This window comes from Scylla paramamosain, chromosome 26 (assembly GCF_035594125.1).
Source record: "Scylla paramamosain isolate STU-SP2022 chromosome 26, ASM3559412v1, whole genome shotgun sequence".
Classification (NCBI taxonomy): Eukaryota; Metazoa; Arthropoda; class Malacostraca; order Decapoda; family Portunidae; genus Scylla; species Scylla paramamosain.
In genome coordinates this window covers 15,971,932-15,999,090 of record NC_087176.1, presented here as the reverse complement: position 1 = coordinate 15,999,090, position 27,159 = coordinate 15,971,932, and the positions used below count along the sequence as shown (strand labels likewise).

At 37.1% G+C, this 27,159-nt stretch overlaps 1 long non-coding RNA gene across 1 annotated transcript in view; it reads left to right on the top strand.

Moving 5' to 3' along the window:
* LOC135113917 (uncharacterized) overlaps window positions 1–25,367 on the top strand; it is a 25,519-nt gene extending 152 nt beyond the window's left edge. The window contains exons 2-4 of the long non-coding RNA XR_010275116.1: window positions 798–953; window positions 22,171–22,261; window positions 25,116–25,367. This is a non-coding gene — a long non-coding RNA (uncharacterized LOC135113917). The remainder of the gene's footprint in view (window positions 1–797; window positions 954–22,170; window positions 22,262–25,115) is intronic.
* The last annotated feature ends 1,792 nt before the right edge of the window (window positions 25,368–27,159 follow it).

The following is a 27,159-nucleotide window of genomic DNA, read 5'->3' as shown; positions in this document are numbered from 1 at the left end:
TCCTAAACACATTTACTTTTGAATCTCACATTAGTATGGTGGACATTGTGTCAATTTTATCAAAGAAGTTTTTTTACTATCTCAATTAGGCATCCTATTCGATGCCCTGAGCTAATAATTTATTCATCTGCAGAAGGTAACAGATCGATATATATATATATATATATATATATATATATATATATATATATATATATATATATATATATATATATATATATATATATATATATATATATATATATATATATATATATATATATATATAATTTTCCTGAATATATCCCTGTAGGTATATTATAGATAAAATGAGAGCACACACATGCACACACACAAAGAAACAAAATAAAATAAATAAATTAATTAATAGATAGATAATAATATACCGCATCATCTTTTACTGTAGGGGAACATAGCGACTGTAAGTGATCGTCCGTGTCACAGTATTTTCTTCTTTTTTTTCACCTCCCACTCTTAAATAAGTAAGCAGTAATGAAAAAAAAATACGTGGCTTAATTAAAAAAAATAAAGAAAATAATACTGATATGACTGTATTTATCTATTTATTATTATTATTATTATTACTATTATTATTATTATTATTATTATTATTATTATTATTATTATTATTATTATTATTATTATTATTATTATTACTATTATTATTACAACTAATATTATTATTATTATTACTGTTATTATTATTAATACTGTATTATTATTATTATTATGATAATCATCATTGTCATCTCTTTTGGACAAGAATTCGTCACAGTAACTGAGCTTATTCATTTTAGGTTTCTCTGGAGACCAACTCTAATTGTGGCAGAAGATGAGTACAGACCTCACGCAACGGTTACAGAAGAAAAAGGACCCGATGGAAAGACAGCTACACTATACAAGGGACCAATGCTGAATGTTCTCAATATACTGGCATCAAATATCAATTTTTCGTAAGTGTAAATATATATATATATATATATATATATATATATATATATATATATATATATATATATATATATATATATATATATATATATATATATATATATATATATATATATATATATATATATATATATATATATATATATATATATATATATATATATATATATATATATATATATATTATGAAAATCCTTGTTATCTTTCCAAGAAGGTGGACGTTACTCTAATCCCGGAAAACTTTAAAGATCTGTATTTTTAAAGGCTTTGAGTACCTACCCGACCTATCCGAAATCGCCAGTTATTAAACCCTCCCACAAAATCCTAACCGTGGCACAACACACCAGAAATCACCTCAATACTAGATTAATGTTGGAACAGAAAATAGAATTATTCTAAATTATAGCAATATATATATATATATATATATATATATATATATATATATATATATATATATATATATATATATATATATATATATATATATATATATATATATATATATATATATATATATATATATATATATATATATATATATATATATATATATATATATATATATATATATATATATATATATATATATATATATATATATATATATATATATATATATATATATATATATATATATAGGGGTGAGAGAAAGAAGAAAGTCTTGTGCAGCGAGGCCGCGGGAGGAGGGGAGGCATGCAGTTAGCAAGATCAGAAGAGCAGTTAGCATGAAAATAGCGGTAGAAGACAGCTAGATATGCAACATTGCGACGGTGAGAGAGAGGCTGAAGACAGTCAGTTACAGGAGAGGAGTTGATGAGACGAAAAGCTTTTCATTCCACCCTGTCCAGAAGAGCAGTATGAGTGGAACCCCCCCCCAGACATGTGAACCATACTCCATACATGGACGGATAAGGCCCTTGTACAGAGTTAGCAGCTGGGGGGGTGAGAAAACTGGCGGAGACGTCTCAGAACGCCTAACTTCATAGAAGCTGTTTTAGCTAGAGATGAGATGTGAAATTTCCAGTTCAGATTATAACTAAAGGACCGAGGATGTTCAGTGTAGATGAGGGGGACAGTTGAGTGTCATTGAAGAAGAGGGGATAGTTGCCTGGAAGGTAGTGTCGACTTGATAGATGGAGGAATTGAGTTTTTCAGGCATTGAACAATACCAAGTTTGCTCTGCCCCAATCAGAAATTTTAGAAAGATCAGAAGTCAAGCGTTCTGTGGCTTCCCTGCATGATATGTTTACCTCCTGAAGGGTTGGACGTGTATGAAAAGACGTGGAAAAGTGCAGGGTGGTATCATCAGCGTAGGAGTGGATAGGACAAGATGTTTGGTTTTGAAGATCATTAATGAATAATAAGAAGAGAGTGGGTTACAGGACAGAACCCTGAGGAATACCACTGTTAATAGATTTAGGAGAAGAACAGTGACCGTCTACCACAGCAGCAACAGAACGGTCAGAAAGGAAACTTGAGATGAAGTTACAGAGAAAAGGATAGAAACCGTTGGATGGTAGTTTAGAAATCAAAGCTTTGTGCCAGACTCTATTAAAAGCTTTTGATATGTCCAAGGCAACAGCAAAAGTTTTACCAAAATCTCTAAAAGAGGATGACCAAGACTCAGTAAGGAAAGCCAGAAGATCACCAGTAGAACGGCCTTGACGGAATCCATACTGGCGATCAGATAGAAGATTGTGAAGTGATAAACGTTTAAGAATCTTCCTGTTGAGGATAGATTAAAAAAAACTTTAGATAGGCAGGAAATTAAAGCAATAGGACGGTAGTTTGAGGGATTAGAACGGTCACCCTTTTTAGGAACAGGTTGAATGTAGGCAAACTTCCAGCAAGAAGGAAAGGTATATGTTGACAGACAGAGCTGAAAGAGTTTGACTAGGAAAGGTGCAAGCATGGAGGCACAGTTACGGAGAACAATAGGTGGTACCCCATCTGCCTTCCGAGGGTTTAGGCCAGCGAGGGCATGGAAAACATCATTGCGAAGAATTTTAATAGGTGGCATGAAATAGTCAGAGGGTGGAGGAGAGGGAGGAACAAGCCCAGAATCGTCCAAGGTTTAGAAATAGATGTGATAGCAGTGGTGCCATCTGGTTGAAAGAGAGGAGGGAAAGAAGAAGAAGCAAAGTTATTGGAGATATTTTTGACTAGATGCCAGAAATCACGAGGGGAGTTAGATCTTGAAAGGTTTTCACATTTTCTGTTAATGAAGGAGTTTTTGGCTAGTTGGAGAACAGACTTGGCATGGTTCCGGGCAGAAATATAAAGTGCATGAGATTCTGGTTATTGGAGTCTTAAGTACCTTTTGTGGGCCACCTCTCTATCATGTATATTATGCGCTCAGCACACAAAGACGGGTCTCTGACACAGAAGCAGTATTCATTACAAGGAAAATCAACAAAATACCTCCTCAGGTCCCCCCAACTAGCAGAGGCAAAACGCCAGAGGCACCTTCGCTTAGGGGGATCCTGAGGAGGGATTGGAGTGATAGGACAAGATAAAGATATGCGATTGTGATCGGAGGAGCCCAACAGAGAAGAAAGGGTAACAGCATAAGCAGAAGGATTAGATGTCAGGTTAGGTGCTTGTAGTTTTGTGTGGAGGAAGAGAGTTGTCTTTAGAGAGCAGGCTGTGACTGCCCCCTTGTGTTGTGAGACACAAAGGGAAACGTTCACTGAGGTCACAGCTGGATTTAATGATAAGCTCACAGCACCCCCTGAACAGTGCTTTATATATATATATATATATATATATATATATATATATATATATATATATATATATATATATATATATATATATATATATATATATATATATATATATATATATATATATATATATATATATATATATATATATATATATATATATATATATATATATATATATATATATATATATATATATATATATATATATATATATATATATATATATATTGTTATAATATAGAATAATTGTGTTTTCTATTCTATCTGCAATACCAGTGATAACTCACAAATAGTAATGAGATAGTATACGTTCATACATTACATTTCAGTCACTTCACAAAGTACTAAAACAATTCTACACTTTCATAGCCCGCTGAAATATTTTCCCCAGCTGTGGGAATTTCCCCAGACGCCGTCACCGCGTCCCCAAATAATAATTTTGTGGTTCTTTTGTGCTCTTGGTACCACAAATGACACACCAGTCTGATGCTGGATATCAAGGTTACACCGCCATGTCACTAATACCTCCACACACACACACTCCATCACCACACAGCACCTGAATTTTTTCCCTGAGAACGCCACCCTTTCATTCCCCTCGGGACCACTAAATGCTCTGAAATTCCGCTGACTCAGGTGCAAGAGGATGTCACCTCTCGCCTCAACACATTCCACCTCAAATACACCTCTTCTCTTACATATACATCCATATAAAGAACTTAAATTACGAAGAGGACAATACTGCATGATATAAAATGAGTAAATAAGCCTTATACTAACTTAAAACTAAGAATAAAGACATGTTTAGAACACGGGAGATACTAAGAAAACGGATAAACTCGGCCAATAACATGACACCTGCTTCTTAAGATACCTCACAACTAGATGGGATGTGAGACAGGGCATCAGTAATTACATTCTCATTGCCTTTCACATGGTGCATCTCTAGGTCATAATCCTGTAAGACCAGACACCATATCATCAGCTTCTAAAAGGTGTTTTTCATTCTTTGCAAGAAAATCAGGGGCTTATGGCCCGTGAAGACTTGCACAGGCTTCCTCGTCCCTTAGACATATACTTCAAAAAGACTCAAACTTAGCGCTTGTCCTAAAGCGTCTTTCTCAATAGTGCTGTAAGACCTCTGCTATGGTAGCAAGTACTTAGAATAATAGCCTACATGGTGCTTAACTCCCTCATGATGCTGCATTAACACACAACTCACACCATCCTGACTAGCATCCACATATAACACAAATAGTTTTTCATAATCAGGCATGCGGAGCACTGGGGCCTTGATTAACATTTTCTTAATTTCCACAAAAGCTTCCTCACACTGTTTATCCCAACAAAATTTTGACTTTTTATTCAGCAACTTGGTCAGGGACATGGCAACATCAAAGACATTTTTACAAAAAACGCCCTAAAAACCTTTTCCTGTTTGTCCCAACAAAATTTTGACTTTTTATTCAGCAACATGGTCAGAGACATGACAACACCTAAGACATTTTTACAAAAAAACCCTAAAAATCTCAGTATCTCCTTCCTGTTCGTGGGTGGAGGGAGATCTACATTGTCTTTAACCTTAGCTTCCACAATTCTCATTTAACCTTTTCCTACCTTGAAACCTTACACATCAGCTTGCTCAGAATATTTTTTTTTTATCAAGTTTACAGTAAGACTGGCAGTAGACACCTGCCGAAACAATAATTACTCCCAGTGAGGTCTAAAGCACTGTTCAGGGGGTGCTGTGAACTTATCATTAAACCCAGCTGTGACCTCATTGAACGTTTCCCTTTGTGTCTCACAACACAAGGGGGCAGTTACACCCTGCCCTCTAAAGACAACTCTCTTCCTCCACACAAAACTACAAGCACCTAATAACACACACACCCTTCACTCAAAAATTTTAAAATCATCATGGTGACTCCTACACCAGCCTCGGAGTCCCCATCTGGGGAGGGGACCATAAATGTCCCCAGGTCGGACTGCCTTTCTGTCGACGACCCTAAGTGTCTTGACACCCCCTTCAACTTTTTCTTCATTAACTACTGCAACATTCGTGGTCAAAGATCTAATTTTCAATCTGTAGAACACCACCTCTCCTCTTCTAAACCTCATCTCCTTTTTCTCACTGAAACTCAGGTGTCAGAGGCAACTGACAGTAGCCCCTTTTCTGTTCCCTCCTACTTTCGCTATCCTCATTTTCGATCCAAAGCTGGATGGTGCGTTTATGTGCGCAATGTCTTAACCTGTTCTCGTGCCCACGCTCTTGAATCTTCCGAGTTTTCCACCATCTGGCTACGGCTACAGAATCACTCTCATACTAAATTTATCTGTGCTGTATACCTCTCTCCTAACTCCTCTGACTATAAGAAATTCTTTGACTACTTAACTTCCAAAGTGGAGCACATTCTGACCCTCTTCCCTTTTGCAGAGATCTCCATTCTTGGAGACTTCAGTGTTCACCACCAGCTTTGGCTTTCCTCTCCCTTCACTGATCATCCTGGTAAACTAGCCTACAACTTTGTTATCCTCCATGACCTAGAGCAATTGGTGCAACACCCTACTCGTATTCCTGACCGTCTTGGAGATACGCCCAACATTCTTGACCTTTTCCTGACCTCTAATCCTTCTGCTTATGCTGTCACCCTTTCTTCTCCGTTGGGCTCCTCCGATCACAATCTCATATCTTTATCTTGTCCTATCACTCCAATCCCTCCTTAGGATCCCCATAAGCGAAGGTGCCTCTGGCGTTTTGCCTCTGCTAGTTGGGGGGACCTGAGGAGGTATTTTGCTGATTTTCCTTGGAATGACTACTGCTTCCGTGTCAGAGACCTGTCTTTGTGTGCTGAGCGCATAACAGAGGTGATAGTGTCTGGCATGGAGGCGTACATTCCTCTTTCTTTTTCTCGTCCTAAATCTTCTAAACCTTGGTTTAACACAGCTTGTTCTCGTGCTATACATGATAGAGAGATGGTCCACAAAAGGTACTTAAGCCTTCCATCATCAGAATCTCATGCACTTTATATTTCTGCCCGGAACCATGCCAAGTCTGTTCTCCAACTAGCCAAAAACTCCTTCATTAACAGAAAATGTCAAAACCATTCAAGATCTAATTCCCCTCGTGATTTCTGGCATCTAGCCAAAAATATCTCCAATAACTTTGCTTCTTTTTCGTTCCCTCCTCTACTTCAACCAAATGGCACCACTCTTATCACATCTATTTCTAAAGCTGAACTCTTTGCTCAGACCTTTGCTAAAAACGCTACCTTGGACGATTCTGGGCTTGTTCCTCCCTCTCCTCCACCCTCTGACTATTTCATGCCACCTATTAAAATTCTTCGCAATGATGTTTTCCATGCCCTCGCTGGCCTAGACCCTCGGAAGGCTTATGGACCTGATGGGGTCCCTCCTATTGTTCTCCGAAACTGTGCCTCCGTGCTTGCACCTTGCTTAGTCAAACTCTTTCAGCTCTGTCTGTCAACATCTACCTTTCCTTCTTGCTGGAAGTTTGCCTACATTGAACCTGTTCCTAAAAAGGGTGACCGCTCTAATCCCTAAAACTACCGTCCTATTGCTTTAATTTTCTAATGCTTATCTAAAGTTTTTTAATCTATCCTCAACAGGAAGATTCTTAAACATCTATCAATTCACAAACTTCTATGTGATCGCCAGTATGGGTTCCGTCAAGGCCGCTCTACTGGTGATCTTCTGGCTTTCCTTACTGAGTCTTGGTCATCCTCTTTTAGAGATTTTGGTGAAACTTTTGCTGTTGCCTTGGATATATCAAAAGCCTTTGATAGAGTCTGGCACAAAGCTTTGATTTCCAAACTACCCTCCTACGGTTTCTATCCTTCTCCCCTGACCTTCTCCCCTTTCCCCTGACCGGTAGTTTCCCCATGTGCTGGAGAAATGCGAACATCACAGCGATCCCTAAAGGCTCTCCATCATCTGATGCCAGCAACTATAGACCAATCTCTATCACGCCGTTACTTTCTAAGATCTTTGAACATGTTATTTCTGGTCGTATCTCTCGTTACTTTGAACACTATCATTTGATACCAGCTAATCAGTTTGCTTATCGGAAGAACCTAGGGACTACGGATGCGCTACTCACTATCTCTCATAAGATTCAGCAAGCTCTTGACTGTGGGCATGAAGCCAGGGTAGTCCAACTTGATTTCTCTGCAGCTTTTGACCGAGTCAACCATGCCGGTCTTCTCAGGAAGCTGCAATCTTTTGGTGTCGGTGGCCCGGTACTGTCTATCTTGACTCAATTTTTGACCCACCGCACCCACCGTGTGTGCGTTGATAGTTGCTACAGTGACTGGTACAGCGTCCACTCAGGTGTTCCCCAGGGTAGCGTACTGGGCCCTCTGCTGTTCAATGTCTACACTTCCGATCTACTACAAATCACTAGCAATCCTATTTACGGATATGCAGATGATGTGACACTTGTTGCTACTGTTGAGTCACCGAATTCACGTCTTGATGTTAGTACATCCCTGAATGAGGATCTCAGACGTATATCTGACTGGTGTCGCACCTGGAACATGAAACTGAATGCATCAAAATCAAAATGCTTGTGTATTTCACGCTCTCGCACGCTAAATCCCCTTCACGGCCCTCTGATTGTTGATGGCGCGCCTCTGACAGTATGTGATGAGCTTGATATTTTGGGTGTCAGATTCGACTCAAAACTGTCTTTTGAACGGCATATCAGGCGTCTTGTCAGTTCTGCCTCGCAAAAGCTTGGCGTTGTGAGGAAGGCTTACCGGATTTTTGGTGACCAGTCTATCTCTGCCAGCTGCTTCCGGTGTTTTATTCTTCCACTGCTGGAGTATTGTGCTCCTGTGTGGTCTTCCGCAGCTGTGTCCCACCTCCGTCTCATTGACAGAGTTGTCTCCTCCGCTAGGTTCCTCTGTGGTGGCGAAGCAGCTTGGGATCTTGGTCACCGACGCAATGTCAGCAGTGTCTGCATGCTATATAAGATCCATGCCAACCAGCTTCACCCGCTGAATGCCTCCATCCCAAACGCATTTGTGCCCACCAGAAACTCTCGACTTGCGTCAAATTCACATGCGCGCTGCTTACAGCAGGTTAGGTGTCACACCAGTCAGTTTCAGCGAAGCTTTGTTCCTTGTGCTGTAAGACTTTGGAACATGCTTGACGAGGGCACATGCACTGCGAGTGATGTGCAAAAATTCAAGTCTGCTTCGAACAAAATCTTGAAGAGCCTAGTCAATTAAACTCTGGTTGCTTTTGCAGCTATACTTGTGATAAATTATGTAACTATACCTGTGATTTTATACCATCAAGTTTTAAATAGTTATACTACATTTACTCGTGTTGTCTGACATATATTAAATAAGTCAGAATTGTTGATTTTTTTTGTTGAATTTTTTTGTGAGTTTTAATAATTCTCAGTTCGTTGAGGCGTTCTTTATAATTGTTTAACCTATTTTCTCCTCCTGCTCTGATTTCATCCTACTATTGTGCTAATTGCTTTTCCTTTCTTCTTTCTACGGTCAAGGTGGGTGGGGGTTGTCACTTTTCCACGTCTTTTAATAGACGTCCAACCCTTCAGGAGGTAAACATATCACGCAGGGAGGCCACAGAATGCTTGACTTCTGATCTTTCTAAAATTTCTGATTGGAGCAGAGCAAACTTGATATTGTTCAACGCCTCAAAAACTCAATTCCTCTATTTATCAACTTGACACAACCTTCCAGACAACTATCCCCTCTTCTTCAATGACACTCAACTGTCCTTCTTCTACACTGAACATCCTCGGTCTGTCCTTTACTTATAATCTGAACTGGAAACTTCATATCTCATCTCTAGCTAAAACAGCTTCTATGAAGTTAGGTGTTCTGAGACGTCTCCGTCAGTGCCAGTTTTTCTCACCCCCTCAGCTGCTAACTCTGTACAAGGGCCTTATCTGTCCATGTATGGAGTATGCTTCACATGTCTGGGGGGGGGTTCCACTCATACTGCTGTTCTAGACAGGGTGGAATCAAAAGCTTTTCGTCTCATCAACTCCTCTCCTCTAACTGACTGTCTTCAGCCTCTCTCTCACCGCCGCAATGTTGCATATCTAGCTGTCTTCTACCGCTATTTTCATGCTAACTGCTCTTCTGATCTTGCTAACTGCATGCCTCCCCTCCTTCCGTGGCCTCGCTGCACAAGGCTTTCTTCTTTCTCTCACCCCTATTCTGTCCACCTCTCTAACGCAAGAGTTAACCAGTATTCTCAACCATTCATCCCTTTCTCTGCTAAACTCTGGAGCTCCCTGCCTTCTTCTGTATTTCCAGCTTCCTATGAATTGAATTCCTTCAAGAGGGAGGTTTCAAGACACTTATCTACCAATTTTTGACCACTGCTTTGACCCTTTTATGGGACTGGCATTTCAGTGGGCATTCTTTTTTATTAGTTTTTTGTTGCCCTTGGCCAGTATCCTTCCTACATAAGAAAAAAAAAAATCATCCAGCCTCCTGAATACTTCCTCCAGTAACTGCGTATGTTCCTCCAAACTCTCAGTGTATAACATAATATTATCTATATACACAGAAAATCACTTCAGTCCATTTAGTACTCTGTTCATCAATCTCTGAAAAGAACTACCACTATTCTTCATCCCAAACAGAAGAATTTTGTACTTATACAATCCATCCTTTGTGACAAAAAGTGATATGGGTTTTGCTCTCTCCGTAAATCCTACTTGCCAGTACCCTTTTAACAAGTCAATCTTTGATATAAAGTTTGCATTATCCACATGATATAAACAATCATCAACTCAACAGGAGGAGGCAGTGGGCACCTGCCGAAACAATAATTACTCCAAGTGAGGTCTAAAGCACTTGATCAGGGGATCCTGTGAACTTATCATTAAAACCAGCTGTGACCTCACTGAACTCACTCCCTTTGTGTCTCACAACACAAGGGGATAGTTACAGCCTGCCCTCTAAAGACATTTCTCTTTCTCCACACAACACTACAAGCACCTAATAACACACACAAATCCTTCACTGAAAAATTCAAAATTATCATGGCAACTCCTACACCAGCCTCGTAGTCCCTATATGGGGAAGGGACCACAAATATCACCAGGTCGGACTGTCTTATGATAACGACACTAAGTGTTTTGTTATCCCACTCAACTTTTTCGTCATTAACTTCTGCAACATTCGCGGTCTAAGATCTAATTTTTAATCAGTAGAACACCACCTGTCCTCTTTTAAACCTTATCATCATTTCCTCATTGAAACTCAGGTGTCTGAGGCAACTGACAGTAGCCCCTTTTCTGTACCCTCCCACTTTCTCTATCCTCATTTTCAATCCAAATATGGATGTTGCGTTTATGTGCGCAACGACTTAACCAAACTCCTCTGACTATAAGAAATTTTTTGGCTACTTAACTTCCAAAGTGGAGCATATTCTCACTCTCTTCCCTTTTGCAGAGATCTCCATTCTTGGAGACTTCAATGTTCACCACCAGTTTTGGCTTTCCTCTCCCTTCACTGATTATCCTGGTGAACTAGTCTTCAACCTTGCTATGCTCCAGGATACTCACCCTACTCGTATTCCTGACCCTCTTGGAGATACACCCAACATTCTTGACTTTTTCCTGATCTCTAATCTTTCTGCTTATGTTGTTACCTTCTCTTCTCCGTTGGGCTCCTCCAACCAGAATTTCATAACTGTATCTTGTACTATCGCTCCAATCCCTCCTCAGAATCTCCCAAAGCGAAGGTGCCTCTGGTGTTTTGCCTCTGCTACCTGTCTTTGTGTGTTGAGCGCATAACAGAGGTGATAGTGTCTGGCATGAAGGCGTACATTCCTCATTCTTATTCTTGACCTAAACCTTCCAAACTTTGGTTTAACACAGCTGGCCCACAAAAGGTACTTAAGCATTTCATCACCAAAATCTCATGCACTTTATATTTCTGCCCGGAACCATACCTAATCAGTTCTCCAACTACCCAAAAACTCCTTCATTACCAGAAAGTGTCAAAATCTTTCAAGATCTAACTCCCATTGTGACTTCTGGCATCTAGCCAAAAATATCTCGAATAACTTTGCTTCTTCTTTCTCTCATTTATTGATTTTCTTTCTCTCATTTATCAACCAGATGGTACCACTGCTATCACATCTATTTGTAAAGCTTAATTCTTTGCTTAAATCTTTACTAAAAACTCTACCTTGGACGATTATGGGCTTGTTCGTCCCTCTCCTCCACTCTCTGACTACTTCATGCCACCTATTAAAATTCTTCGTAATAATGTTTTCCATGCCTTCGCTGGTCTAAACCCTCGGAAGGCTCATGGACCTGATGGGGTCCCTCCTATTGTTCTCCGAAACTGTGCCTCCCTGTTTGCACCTTGCCTAGTCAAACTCTTTCACCTCTGTCTGTCAACTTCTACCTTTCCTTCTTGCTGGAAGTTTGCCTACATTCAGCCTGTTCCTAAAAAAAGTGACCGTTCTAATCCCTTAAACTGCCTTCCTATCGTTTCAATTTCCTGCCTATCTAAAGTTTTTGCATCTATCCTCAACAGTAAGATTCTTAAACCTTTATCATTTCACAACCTTCTATCTGATCACCAGTATGGGTTCCGTCAAGGCCGCTCTACTGGTGATCTTTTGGCTTTCCTTACTGAGTCTTGGTCATCCTCTTTAAGAGATTTTACTGAAACTTTTGCTGTTGCCTTCGACATATGAAAAGCTTTTGATAGAGTCTGGCACAAAGCTTTGATTTCCAAACTACCATTCTACGGCTTCTATCCTCCTCTCTGTAATTTCATCTCAAGTTTCCTTTCTGATCGTTCTATTGCTGCTGTGGTAGACGGTCACTGTTCTTCTCCCAAATTTATTAACACAGGTGTTCCTCAGGGTTCTGTTCTATCACCTACTCTCATTCATAAATGAACTTCTAAACCAAACTCCTACGCTTTTGATACCACCCTGCACATTTCCATGTTTTTTCATAGATCTTTGTAGAATTTCTGATTGGGGCAAAACAAACTTGGTATTGTTCAATGCCTCAAAAACTCAATTCCTCCTTATATCAACTCGACACAACCTTCCAGTCAACTATGCCCTCTTCTTTAATGACACTCAACTGTCCCCCTCTTCTACACTAAACATCCTCGCTCAGTCCTTTACTTATAATCTGAATTGGAAATATCCAATCTCATCTCTAGCTAAAACAGCTTCTATGAAGTTAGGTGTTCTGAGACGTCTTCGCCAGTTTTTCTCAACACCCCCCAACTCCTAACTCTGTACATGGGCCTTATCCGTCCATGTATGGAGTATGCTTCTCATGTCTGGGGACTTCCACTCATACCGCTCTTCCAGACATGGTGAAATCAAATGTTTTTACGTCTCATCAACTCCTCTCCTCTAACTGACTGTCTTCAGCCTTTCTCTCATCGCCGCAATATTACATCTCTAGCTGTCTTTTACCGGTATTTTCATGCTAACTGCTCTTCCGATCCTGCTAACTGCAAGCCTCTACTCCCCAGGCTGCACAAGACTCTTCTTTCTCTCACCCCTCTTCTGTCCATCTCTCTGACGCAAGAGTTAACCAGTATTCTTAATCATTCATCCCTTTCTCTGGTAAACTCTGGAACTCCCTGCCTGCTTCTGTATTTCCACCTTCCTATGACTTGAATTCCTTCAAGAGGGAGGTTTCAACACACTTATCCTTCAATTTTTGACTACCGCTTTAAGCCCTTTTCTGGGACTGGCATCTCAGTGGGCTTTTTCCAGTGTCCCTCCTACAGAAAAAAAAAAAAAAAAAAACATATATATATATATATATATATATATATATATATATATATATATATATATATATATATATATATATATATATATATATATATATATATATATATATGTGTGTGTGTGTGTGTGTGTGTGTGTGTGTGTGCAAAACTATGTAACATGATTTTTGTGTTTGATAAGCAAGTGTTTTCCTTTGCAAAACAATAGAAATTGTCCATTATTACTGTCAAACTTTTGATTTTGTGGCTTTCAGAATGTTTTTTTTTTTTTTTGCCGCAAAATAACTAAATTTCACCATTTTCATAATTTATGAACAGAACAAAAATTCAAGTGACACAAAATTATTTTAAAACTTCTGAAACTATTTTTTTTAGGATTAAAAATGAAGTACTTTTCTTGATTTGCGTGAATGCAAGAAATAAATTTTATGTATGAGCCCCCAAGTTTAGACTCCCATCATGTTTTCATTGAAGGATCCCTGATATCTCAAAGTTCAAAGTTCATTATATCTTGGTGGAAACGCTCCCCTTGTTCCTCTGAATATGCTCCCATATTCTCCTTGAAGTTGTCGAGGTGAGCATTTAGGATATGTACCGTCAAGGTCATTCTGCAGCTCATCTCACCATAGCTTTTCATTAAAGCTTCAACCAGTTCCATATAGTTATCAGCCTTGTTGTTGCCAAACAGGCCCTGTACTGCAGTAATGAAACGCTCACAAGCTTGTTTCTTCTTTTCCTGTGAGCTTCTGAAGAAATTTTGAGTACTCCATAATTTTCTTTACTTGTGGTCCAATAAATTCATCTTTGCTCTGAAAGCTTAGGAAAGAAGTCTTGAAGATATTTGAAGGCAGCAGACTCTTTGTCAAGAGCTGTAATTGTATCATGAGACCCAGTTTGATGTGTAGAGGAGAAAACTAAACTTTTTGAGTATTCACCAATGCCTCATGATTAATGCTGTGTGCTCCCACACAATAATAGCACTGGTCTTGCAGACCAGTGCCTTCTTTGCTAATGTACTGTTCTGTCTCTACTGTCCCAAAGGCAAAGAAAACAGGGATTCTTGGTAAAAACTCTTTGTAGTCCCATCAAGAAAGCCACCATCTTGAAGTTTACATTAATTTCCTAGCCAATAGCCTAGCCATAGAATATGCTGCAGTTCAAAGTTTCCAGTAGAAGCTTTACTCTACTGTACTTTACTCTACTCTACTGCAGAGAATGAGCAAGAGGCAGCGATGGATACTTGTTTCCATTCTGCAGAAGTACAGCTTTCAGGCTTTAGGAGGAGCTGTCAATGAAGAGGCTTTATTCATCTGCATTGGGAGCAATTCCAATAGCATGCCTCCCCTCCTTCCGCAGCCTTGCTGCACAATACTTTATTTCTCTCACCCTTATTCTGTCCACCTTTCTAATGCAAGAGTGAACCAGTATTTTCAGTCATTCATCCCTCTCTCGGTTAAACTCTGGAACTCCCTGCCTGCTTCTGTATTTCCACCTTCCTATGATTTGAATTCCTTCAAGAGGAGCTTTTAAGACACTTATCCTTTAATTTTTTACTTCCGTTTTAGACCCTTTTCTGGGACTGGCATCTCAGTGAGTTTTTTTATTTTATTTTATTATTTTTTTTTTTTATTGAATTTTTGTTACCCTTGTCCAGTGTCCCTCCTAAATAAAAACAAAACAAAACATCAAACAAGCCTGATACATAATTGCAGTAATATAACCTGTCCTCCTTTGGAAAAAAAAAAAAGCTGCATAAATGTTTCTGACGTTTTCTTTGGCTGGTCACTTGCACATTGTCACTAGGTAAATCCCATTCTTTCAGCCTTGAAGTCAAAAGCTCACCATTTAATTTGGGCAAACCAAGATCTCTGATGAGGTCATTGATGTCTCTTTGGTTTGTGTAGTAAGGATTCCTCCCAGGTACAATTGTACTTATGATGTCACAATCTTCCTCTCTGTTTAGCTCATTTTCTGACTTGTTGCTTTCTTCTGATAGTTGACTTCTTTCTGGAGGAGCTGGTACAGGAAGATCAGTACTGTATGGTACTGGTGTAATGGAAGTTGTCTGGATAGAAAACAGCAGGTGTATTTTTTTTTTTTCATATCGGCGTTTGGAGGGTTTTACCATGCAGAAAAAGCACTCAGTTGAGTAATCAGTAGGTTCACGCCATACCCTAGGAATAGCAAACTTCATACCTATGTTTTCCCCTCTATACCATCCTGTAAAAAAAACAACAGTATGATTTTGTTAAACTAATTTAATTTTTATTCTTAATTCTTAACTGGATTTTACTCTTGAAAAATTACAGCTATTTTACCTTCTTGGGTTCTCTTACAATGCTCACAAGCAAAATGAGGTGCCCAGGTCTAGTCTTGGTCTCCAACTGGCACAGCAAAATATGCTTTGTAAGATTCACTTGTTTTTCCAGACGCTGTCACAGAGAACTTCTTTGCTCTTGTCTTGATGAATTGACACACAAATGTATCAGAATGCATCTGAAGAATGATTACAGCCTCTTGATGCTATTTCACCCCTTGTGATGTGCCTTCTCAGGCAGCAAAAAGCAAAACTGACTGATGGTCTGGAAGCCCTTATTTTTATATTGTGAAGCAGTACTCTGGAATATTCTTAGTCTCTCGAGAATGTGTTCCAGAATGCTCTCAGTCTTTCTAGAATATTCTTGAACCTACTTTAGAATATTCTGAATCATTCTAGAAAACTTTTAGATTCTAGAAAATTCTTGCTTCTTCTACGTATTTCTACTATATTCTGGAAAGTTTTAGAATATTCTGGAAATGTTTACATTAAATAGAACGTTCTAAAATGTTCTAGAAGCTTCTAAAAGTGTCTGATAGAACATTCTGGAAGATTTGGAAAGATTTCTGAAATGTAAGCAAATTTTTCTAAATATGAAAAATTTCTTCCTAGATCTGGTTAGTTCAAGAATGATCTTATTAAAATTAAGTCTTCAGAGCACTTTATATATAAGATTTCAAATGCAGGAGTTAACCAGTATTCTCAATCATTCATTCCTTTCTTTGGTAAACTCTGGAACTCCCTACCTGCTTCTGTATTTCTACCTTCCTATGACTTGAATTCCTTCAAGAGGGAGGTTTCAAGACACCTATCCTTCAATATTTGACTAACGCTTTTGACCCTTTTCTAGGACTGACATCTCAGTGGGATTTTTTTAATTTTTTTTTCAGGGGGGTGGATTTTTGTTACCCTTTAGCAGTGTCCCTCTTACATAAAAAAAATATATATATATATATATATATATATATATATATATATATATATATATATATATATATATATATATATATATATATATATATATATATATATATATATATATATATATATATATATATATATATATATATATATATATATATATATATATATATATATATATATATATATATATATATATATATATATATATATATATATATATATATATATATATATATATATATATATATATATATATATATATATATATTCCAATTGAGATTGTGTAAAGGTTTCACCTGCCATGAAAACCAATAGTAACCCATACTACAATAAAATAAGGCAAAAATTAAATTCATTGTTCTAATCACAAAAACTATGTTCCAGGATGAAACTTTGTTTTACTTTATTTGTATGGAAATTACTACAAAATCATAGTTTGGGGCCAATGACAAGACGAAAGTCTTGTATATATATATATATATATATATATATATATATATATATATATATATATATATATATATATATATATATATATATATATATATATATATATATATATATATATATACGAGTATATATATATATATATTGGAGCACATTCTGATCCTTTTCGTTTTTCCGGAGATCTTCATTACTGGAGACTTCAATGCTCGCTACCAGCTTTGGCTTTCCTCTCCCTTTACTGATCATCCGGGTGAACTAGCCTTTAACTTTGCTATCCTCCATGACCTAGAACAACTGGTACAACATCCTATTCGTATTCCTGACCATCTTGAATATACGCACAAACATTGTTGATCTTTTCTTAACTTCTAATCCTGCTGATGCTCCTACCCTATCGTCTCCGTTAGGCTCGTCCGATTGCAAACTCATATATGTAACTTGTCCTATCGCTCCAATCCCTTCTCAGTATCTCCCAAAGCGGAGGTGCCTCTGGAGTTGTTTTGCCTCCGCTATTTAGGGGGACCTAAGGTGATATTATGCTGACTTTCCTTGGAATGATTACTGCTTCCGTGTCATGGACATATTTGTGTGAGCTGAGGTCATAACAGAGTTGTGATAGTGTCTGGCATGGAGGCGTACACATCGCTCACTCTTTCTCTCGACTTAAACCTTCCAAACCTTGGTTTAACACAGCCTGTTCTCGTGTTATACATGGTAGAGAAGTGGCCCACAGCTGAGGCCGTATTAACAAAGGTTATCAGAGCTCGTCTCAGACTTCTGATTAGACTTGTGCTGATCTCTTCAGTGGTCTTGAAGTTGTTCTGAGACGAACTCTTAAGTCTCTGTATGAAATGATGAAAGAGCAAAACAGTAAGATCTTACATTTCTCAATTTTGAATTAATATTGCAATCTTTTTAAACTTTATGGATCAAATAAAGAATAAATAAATAAATAAATAAATAAATAAACATATATATATATATATATATATATATATATATATATATATATATATATATATATATATATATATATATATATATATATATATATATAATTTGTCATTGATTTTGTAAAGATATGAGCGCATACATTTGTCTGTTAATAAGGAAATTAGATCCCACGCAAGGCGCGTGTATTTTATCTCAGTGTTTACGTCCTTGAGCCAGCGTTGTCTCACCACTCCCACTCAGCAGTACCTGCTGCACTGCACTCTTTCTTTAGTATGAAGGAGATGATGACCTCTAAAGACGAAAAGGCTAATATCAGATACCCAGCTGAAACTGATTGCGAGACTTTCCTACCTCGTACAGTGAGAGGTGCGGATATAGCATTGAAGAAAAAAGGTAAGATATAGCATTGAAGGGCTTCACTCATTCAGCAGAACAAAAAATTTGCATGGGGCTTGTAGGATGACCAATGATAAACCGGATAGGGCGTCGGAACTTTAATTCCCAAAGCGTTTTAACCTGAAAATGCCAGTTGAAATAATTTCCCCAGCAAACCACCTGGTACTTATATGTACCTCATATTATGAGCAGCTGACAACGAAACACAAACACAAAAGGAACATACTATAAGTCACAGATAGCTATCATAAATCACACAGAATGAAAACATTTTGTGTGAACTTCCTCAAAGACATTCACAAAACCTAAACTTACGCGGTACCTCCCGTCACTGGACACCCATTATACACCCTAACCCTTCCCAGCATGGAAGGACACCACAGGAACCTGGTACACCACGCACAACCCCTGGTAATTCACAATGTGTCGGGTCGCCGGCATTACACCAGCTTCTCCCTGCACCGTAGCCACGTCACCAGATGCACCCCACACAACCAACACCACCCCGATGTCGACACAACCCTAGCCACTTCACCACTGACCACCGAGAACGCACTTAATAACACCTCACTTCCCTATATATTAAGCCTCACCCAAGTAATATATAAAAGGCACACAAAAATAAATATTCATATTATGACCTACAAATATACATACAGAAATGCATAAAACAAGAAATACATGGCAATACACAGGACCGTCCCGAAAACCCGGGCGAATACAAACAACCACAACTCCCGTCAGGTACCCAAGACATCGTGATTCATGATATAGGGCTCTATTACTAAGGTAAATGAGACACTCCAACAACAGACCACATGTAGGCTCAAGGTCATCATTGCTGCAGAGCTGCATTTCCCATTGGCTAAATAACACAGTAATTATTTCTTTAATTACTAGCGTCAGTGCATCACTGCTTCCTATTGGCTCTCCATGGTATATATCGCCAAATATATCACAGATAACACTCCTGCAGTATTAATCTATATATGTACAATAGTTCAGAGTCACTCAGGTCATCGAGAACATCCTTACGGGCTGATAATTCTTGAAGAGGCGGGCTCAGGCTTGACGGTCAGTCATCTTATTCTCAGCGTAACATTTAAAGTTAAACAGGCATCGGATTTCTCTTAAATTTGATACCTACACTAAACACAACTTGGTATACTAACTACAACTCTAATTATAAGAGTTGGGCAAAGTGAAACCTCTATAGTTAAGAACATTTGTTAATACGATCTCTGAATCTCATCTCTTTTATATTTTTGCATGGAATCATATCAAGTCTGTCCTCCAACTAGCCAAAAACTCCTTCATTAATAGAAAGTGTCAAGATCTAATTCCCCTCGCGACTTCTGGCACCTAGCCAAAAAACATTTACAGTAACTTAGCTTCTTCATTTCTCCCTCCTTTATTTCAGCCTGATGGCATCACTGCTATCTTATCTATTTCTAAAAGCCAAACTCTTCGCTCAAACCTTTGTTAAAAACTGTACCTTGGATAATTCAGGTCTTGTTCCTCCCTCTTCTCTACCCTCCGACTACTGAACATCCGCACAATTTATGGACCCAAAGGGATCCCTGCTATTGTTTTCCAAAACTAAGGCTCCGTGCTTGCACCTTGCCTAGTCAAACACTTTCAACTCTATTTTATCAACATCTATCTTTCCTTCTTGCTGAAGGTTTGTAGGAAATCAGCCTGTTCCTTAAAAAAAGGTGACCATTCTAATCCCTCAAATTACGTCGTATTGATTTATTTTATCTAAAGATAAATCTTTAAATCATCTTTAATCTATCCTCAACAGGAAGATTTTTAAATGACTATCACTTTAAAACTTTATAATACGATGACCAGTATGGGTTTCAAGGCCGCTCTACTGATGATGTCCTGGCTTTCCTGAGTCTTGGTCATCTTTTTTTTTAGAGATTTTGATGAAACTTTTGCTGTTTCTTTAAATATGTCAAACGCTTTTGATAGAGTCTAGCACAAAGCTTTTATTTACAAACTACCCTACTACAGTTTCTATCCTTCTCTCTGTAACTTCATCTCAAGTCTCCTTTATATTGCTACTGTGGTAGACGGTCACTTTTCTTCTGCTAAATCTATTAACGGTGGTGTTCCTCAGGGTTCTGTTCTACCACTCACTCTTTTCCTAATATTCACCAATGATCTTTGAAACCAAAATTCTTTTACTATCCATTACTACACTGATCATACCACCCTGCACTTTTCCACGTCCTGTCGTAGCCGCCCATCCCTTCAGGAAGTAGACAGATCACGCAGGGAAGCCACAGGACGTCTGATTTCTGATCTCTCTAAAATTTCTGATTGGGGAAGAGCAAAAGTATTATTGTTCAATGCCTCAAAAACTCAATTCCTCCATGTATCAGCTCGTCACAGCCTTTTAGACACCTATCCCCTCTTCTTCAGTGGCACTTAATTGTTCCCCTCTTCTGCACTGAACATCCTCGGTCTTTCCTTTACTTATGATCTACACTGAAAACTTCACATCTAATCTCTAGCTAAAACAGCTTCTAAGAAGTTAGGTGTTCTGAGTCGTCTTCGCCAGTTTTTTTTTTTTTTTTTTTTCCTCACCTCCATAGCTGCTAACTCTGTAAAGGGGACTTATTTGTCCATGTCAGGAGTATGCTTCACATGAATGGGGGGATTCCACTCTTTTAGACAGGGTTGAATCAAAAGCTTTTCGTCTTATCAGCTCCTCTCCTCTGATGACTGTATTCAGCCTCTTTCTCATCGCCGCAATGTTACATCTCTTGATATCTTTTAGCGCTATTTTTCATACTAACTGCTCTTCTGATCCTGCTAACTAAATGCCTCCCCTCTTCCCGCGGCCTTGCTGCACACGACTTTCTTGTTTCTTTCACTTCTATTCTGGCCACATGTCAAATGGAAGAGTTAACCAGTATTGTTACTCATCCACTCATTTTTCTGTTAAACTCTGGAACTGCTTCTGTATTTCCATCTTTCTATGACTTGAAATCTTTTAAGAGGGAAGTTTCAAGACACATCCCGTATTTTTTGTTAACTCTTTCGACTCTGTTCGAGGACCGGCAGCTCAGTAAGACTTTTTTTTTTTTTTGGGCTGTTGCACTTTTTGTTGCCCTTACCCGGTTCCTCAACTATAAAAAAAATAGGCCAGTGCTCCTCACTCACACACACACACACACACACACACACACACACACACACACACACACACACACACACACACACACACACACACACACACACACACACACACACACACACACACACACACACACACACACACACACACACACACACACACACATATATATATATATATATATATATATATATATATATATATATATATATATATATATATATATATATATATATATATATATATATATATATATATATATATATATATATATATATATATATATATACACTCCAACAACAGACCACATGTAGGCTCAAGGTCATCATTGCTGCAGAGTTGCATTTCCCATTGTAATATATATATATATATATATATATATATATATATATATATATATATATATATATATATATATATATATATATATATATATATATATATATATATATATATATATATATATATATTACTGAATTATTCATATACTTATTTAATCATTTATTTTTTATGAAGATACACGATGGTAAGGCCTCCTGATGGAGCATGGGGAGCAAAGCTATCTGATGGTTCCTGGACAGGAATGGTGGCTATGGTTAAGAATGAGGTACGTATCTTCTGTTCTTTGTATTATTATTATTATTATTATTATTATTATTATTATTATTATTATTATTATTATTATTATTATTATTATTATTATTTTTATTATTATTAATTTTGTTGTTGTTATTATTATTATTTATTATTGTTATTATTATTATTATTATTATTATCATTATTATTATTTTTTTTTTATTATTATTATTAATTTTGTTGTTGTTATTTATTATTTATTATTATTATCATTATTATTATTATTATTATTATTATTATTATTATTATAATTATTATTATTATTATTATTATTATTATTATTATTATTACTATTATCATTATAATTATCGTACTTTAAAATGCATTTGTAATGGCAGACATATTTTCTATCGGTTGTACGGATTGCACATTGAATATAGAAAACATTTTTATTAATACAATAATGAAGAAGAATTGGACGTATTTTTCTTATTATTTTTATTTCCATTTCATTATGGCAAAGGACAAGAAAAAAAAATTCCCTCAGACATAAGCTTTTCTTTTCCGGTTGTTTCGTGATATTCAATGAGGTTTACAGTGTTGAAAGGACAGTTTGTCCGCTGTGGGGCAGTAACGGCTGATGGCCACCAGCTCAAGTCTTAAACACTTGTTATAATAAATTATTATAATAACCTTTGATAAATATCATAATCTGTGCTCTGAATTACAATAAAAAAATAATAATTACCTTTCAACGATGGCCTGTTCAAGAAATGCAGCCAACAGTATTGTGATGTCTAACTAGATACTGTTCCTCCTCCTTGCTTTAAGAGTTCACTTTAACAGACCTGTGGTGGTCGCAGAATTAGGAACATGCATTTCATTTTTTTATTTATTGATGTTTATTTATTTATTTATTTTGCTTTTTTTTTTTTGGGGGGGTGGTAATGGTATTTAAGCAAGTTAATAAATCAATGAATAAAAATTGTTTTCATAAAATCCATTGAAGCAGAAATAGGCAAATACCTGAATTTAGCAGATTAGATTTTGAAAGGTTAAGAAAGTCCCTTCAAGAAGTTCGTTGGCAAGGGATACAAAGGGAAAGACGATTTGAGGTCTTGCGATGCGGTGAGAGAAGACAGGTGAGTAGGTAAAGTGAGACGTGAGGATGTGATGAAGGCACAAAAATAAATCAGGAGGTACATGAAGTGTGAATATATAGAAGTGGGAAATGAGTTGAGGTCTTGGTATGTTGTGATGGAATTAAAGCAATGTGGAACTGATATGGTAAGGTGTGTAGAAGGAATACAAGTGAAAGATGAGAGATGATGATGAGATGAGAGATGAGTGAGGTGATATGATCTAGAAGGGTAGTCAAAAAGGGAAATTAAAAGTTATTACTGATATATATATATATATATATATATATATATATATATATATATATATATATATATATATATATATATATATATATATATATATATATATATATATATATATATATATATATATATATATGTATATATATATATATATATATATATATATATATATATATATATATATATATATATATATATATATATATATATATATATATATATATATATATATATATATATATATATATATATTTTTTTTTATGTAAGAAGGACGCTGGCCAAGGGCAACAAAAATCAATAAAAAAATAAATGCCCACTGAAATGCCAGTCCTGTAAAAGGGTCAAGGCAGTGGTCAAAAATTGGTGGATAAGTGTCTTGAAACCTCCCTCTTGAAGGAATTCAAGTCATAGGAAGGTGGAAATACAGAAACAGGCAGGGAGTTCCAGAGTTTACCAGAGAAAGGGATGAATGATTGAGAATACTGGTTAACTCTTGCGTTAGAGAGGTGGACAGATTAGGGGTGAGAAAAAGAAGAAAGTCTTGTGCAGCGAGGCCGCGGAAGGAGGGGAGGCATGCAGTTAGCAAGATCAGAAGAGCAGTTAGCATGAAAATAGCGGTAGAAGACAGCTAGATATGCAACATTGCGGCGGTGAGAGAGAGGCTGAAGACAGTCAGTTAGAGGAGAGGAGTTGATGAGACGAAAAGCTTTTGATTCCACCCTGTCTAGAAGAGCAGTATGATTGGAACCCCCCAGACATGTGAAGCATACTCCATACATGGACGGATAAGGCCCTTGTACAGAGTTAGCAGCTGGGGGGGTGAGAAAAACTGGCGGAGACGTCTCAGAACACCTAACTTCATAGAAACTGTTTTAGCTAGAGATGAGATGTGAAGTTTCCAGTTCAGATTATAAGTAAAGGACAGACCGAGGATGTTCAGTGTAGAAGAGGGGGACAGTTGAGTGTCATTGAAGAAGAGGGGATAGTTGTCTAGAAGGTTGTGTCGAGTTGATAGATGGGGGAATTGAGTTTTTGAGGCATTGAACAATACCAAGTTTGCTCTGCCCCAATCAGAAATTTTAGAAAGATCAGAATTCAGGCGTTCTGTGGCTTCCCTGCGTGCTATGTTTACCTCCTGAGGGGTTGGACGTCTATGAAAAGACGTGGAAAAGTGCAGGGTGGTATCATCAGCGTAGGAGTGGATAGGACAAGAAGTTTGGTTTAGAAGATCATTAATGAATAATAAGAAGAGAGTTGGTGACAGGACAGAACCGTAAGGAACACCACTGTTAATATATATATATATATATATATATATATATATATATATATATATATATATATATATATATATATATATATATATATATATATATATATATGTATATGTGGCCATATTTAGATATTTATACAACACGACTTTCTTTAGAATATAAGAACTGTCATATATGATATATTTCGTCATTGTTGTAAAAAAATAAATAAATAAATATATTTCAGGAAGTAGATATTGCTTTGGGGCCTTTTGGTATGACCGCCGTACGAGCAGAAGTGGTGGATTATACTGATCCAATGCTCCTGGACTATGCAAGAATTTTAGGAAGGAAAGGCAACCCGGAAGTTGACCCTTGGGGCTTCATACTTCCCTTGTCAACAAATGTGTGGGTGGCCCTTATGGTGACGCTGCTTTTGGTCATATTCACCATTCTTTTAATTTTTGCTTGTAACTCTCATCACTTAAGAAGCTTTTCTGAAAACGTTATTGATATTCTGCGTATACTTCTTTGCCAAGGTAGGTATATTTAATATTAGGGATAGCACATTAGGAAAAAAAATAGTAAATATATAGATAAAATTGATAAATAAATAAATAAATAAATATATATATATATATATATATATATATATATATATATATATATATATATATATATATATATATATATATATATATATATATATATATATATATATATATATATATATATATATATATATATATATATTTTTTTTTTTTTTTTTTTTTTTTTTCTAGATATCCTTGGAGGTGTCAGAAAGAACTGGGAACACATTATCATTGGAAGCTGGATGCTCTTGATTCTAGTTGTAACGAAAAGCTTCTCAGGAAACCTGATGTCTCTGCTTGCCGTGAAACACATCCCCCAGCCATTTCAGAGTATCAGAGATGTCTTGGACGATGCCTCGGTTACAATGATTTGGGAGGGAAACTCTGCTTATGTCCAACATTTCCGGGTAATTATTATTTTTTTATTTCAGATTTTGAATGTTGGTTACTCTTCCGTTAAAGACACTTTAATACAAGTTACTTAACATTCACTTTTCTGCGACCTCTTACTTTCTGTATCCTCAATTTCGTAAAAAAAAAAGTTAGGTGTTGTGCATATGTATGGAAGCTAAGATTTGTTTTAGTGCTGGAACTCTTGAATCTTGTGTTTTTCCTTTCATATTGGCTGAGATTTTAATGTCGATCTCTTGTTAAATGTATGTTTTGTGTGCTGTGTATCTTTAATCTCTGACAATAATTCTTTGACCATCTTTACCTATCGTCAGCTTTCTCAGACCAACTACGTGAATAAATTGAGTGACTGGTGCTTCACATTAAGTTCCTATCCGCACTGTAAACAAGCTAAAAAAATAATGAAGTCATAATTTTTCTAACTCCTAACTCTTCATCTTACTCGCATTTAGTTAAACTGTTCTCGGTATTAGGGTCCACCGATCAAAACGAATTCCTTGTATTATGTTCTACCGCTCTTGCGCCGCCTCTAAAGCCACAGAAACATAGAAGTGCTTCAATACGAATTCATTTTTTCTTATTTCAACTGCTTTCAACCCCCACAACTTATGCAGTGGAATGTTTCCTTCCGCTAATATTTCAATTTTGGGGGGAAAAGTATATCCTCTGTTCAAATTTTCGTTAATAATAATACTTTCTCACCTTCATGGAATGGATAAAGTACTACGGAGAAACAGGCTGAGTCCTGTTTGGCTTCCACGCTGTAAGTAAAGAAAGAAAATCAAAGAAAAAGAAGTCTGGTATAATATTTTCTACCCTACCTAATCCTAACAAGCAACCAAGAACAACTGTGCACGACAGAGATGAATGGAGACCGACAATCGTTATTGCACGAAGATGACGCGGTCTCGTCGACCCCTGGGAAGGAGTGGCTAGGCCTTTTGGCAAGTTGTTGTATTATCATTACAGTTTAATAAAGGGTTTTCTTGAATTATTGTTAAGTACCTAGAAGAGTTAAACAGTAGTTGGATGGACGGTCTCCGAGGATGGGGGATTCTTCGTTGCCTGAGACAGGTATGCTACTTTACCTTTTCACGAAACTCGACGGTAGTAGTTAGTTGCTCGCAAGCGACGGCCACTTTCACACTACCTCACCTATTTTATGAGGAGACACGTACCACGACCACCTCACCTACCTCACGAGAAGACGTCCTACCTTGTGAGGCGGCTACCATGTGTCACTAAACTACTGAACTTTCCCCTTTGTGTCTCACAACACAAGGGGGC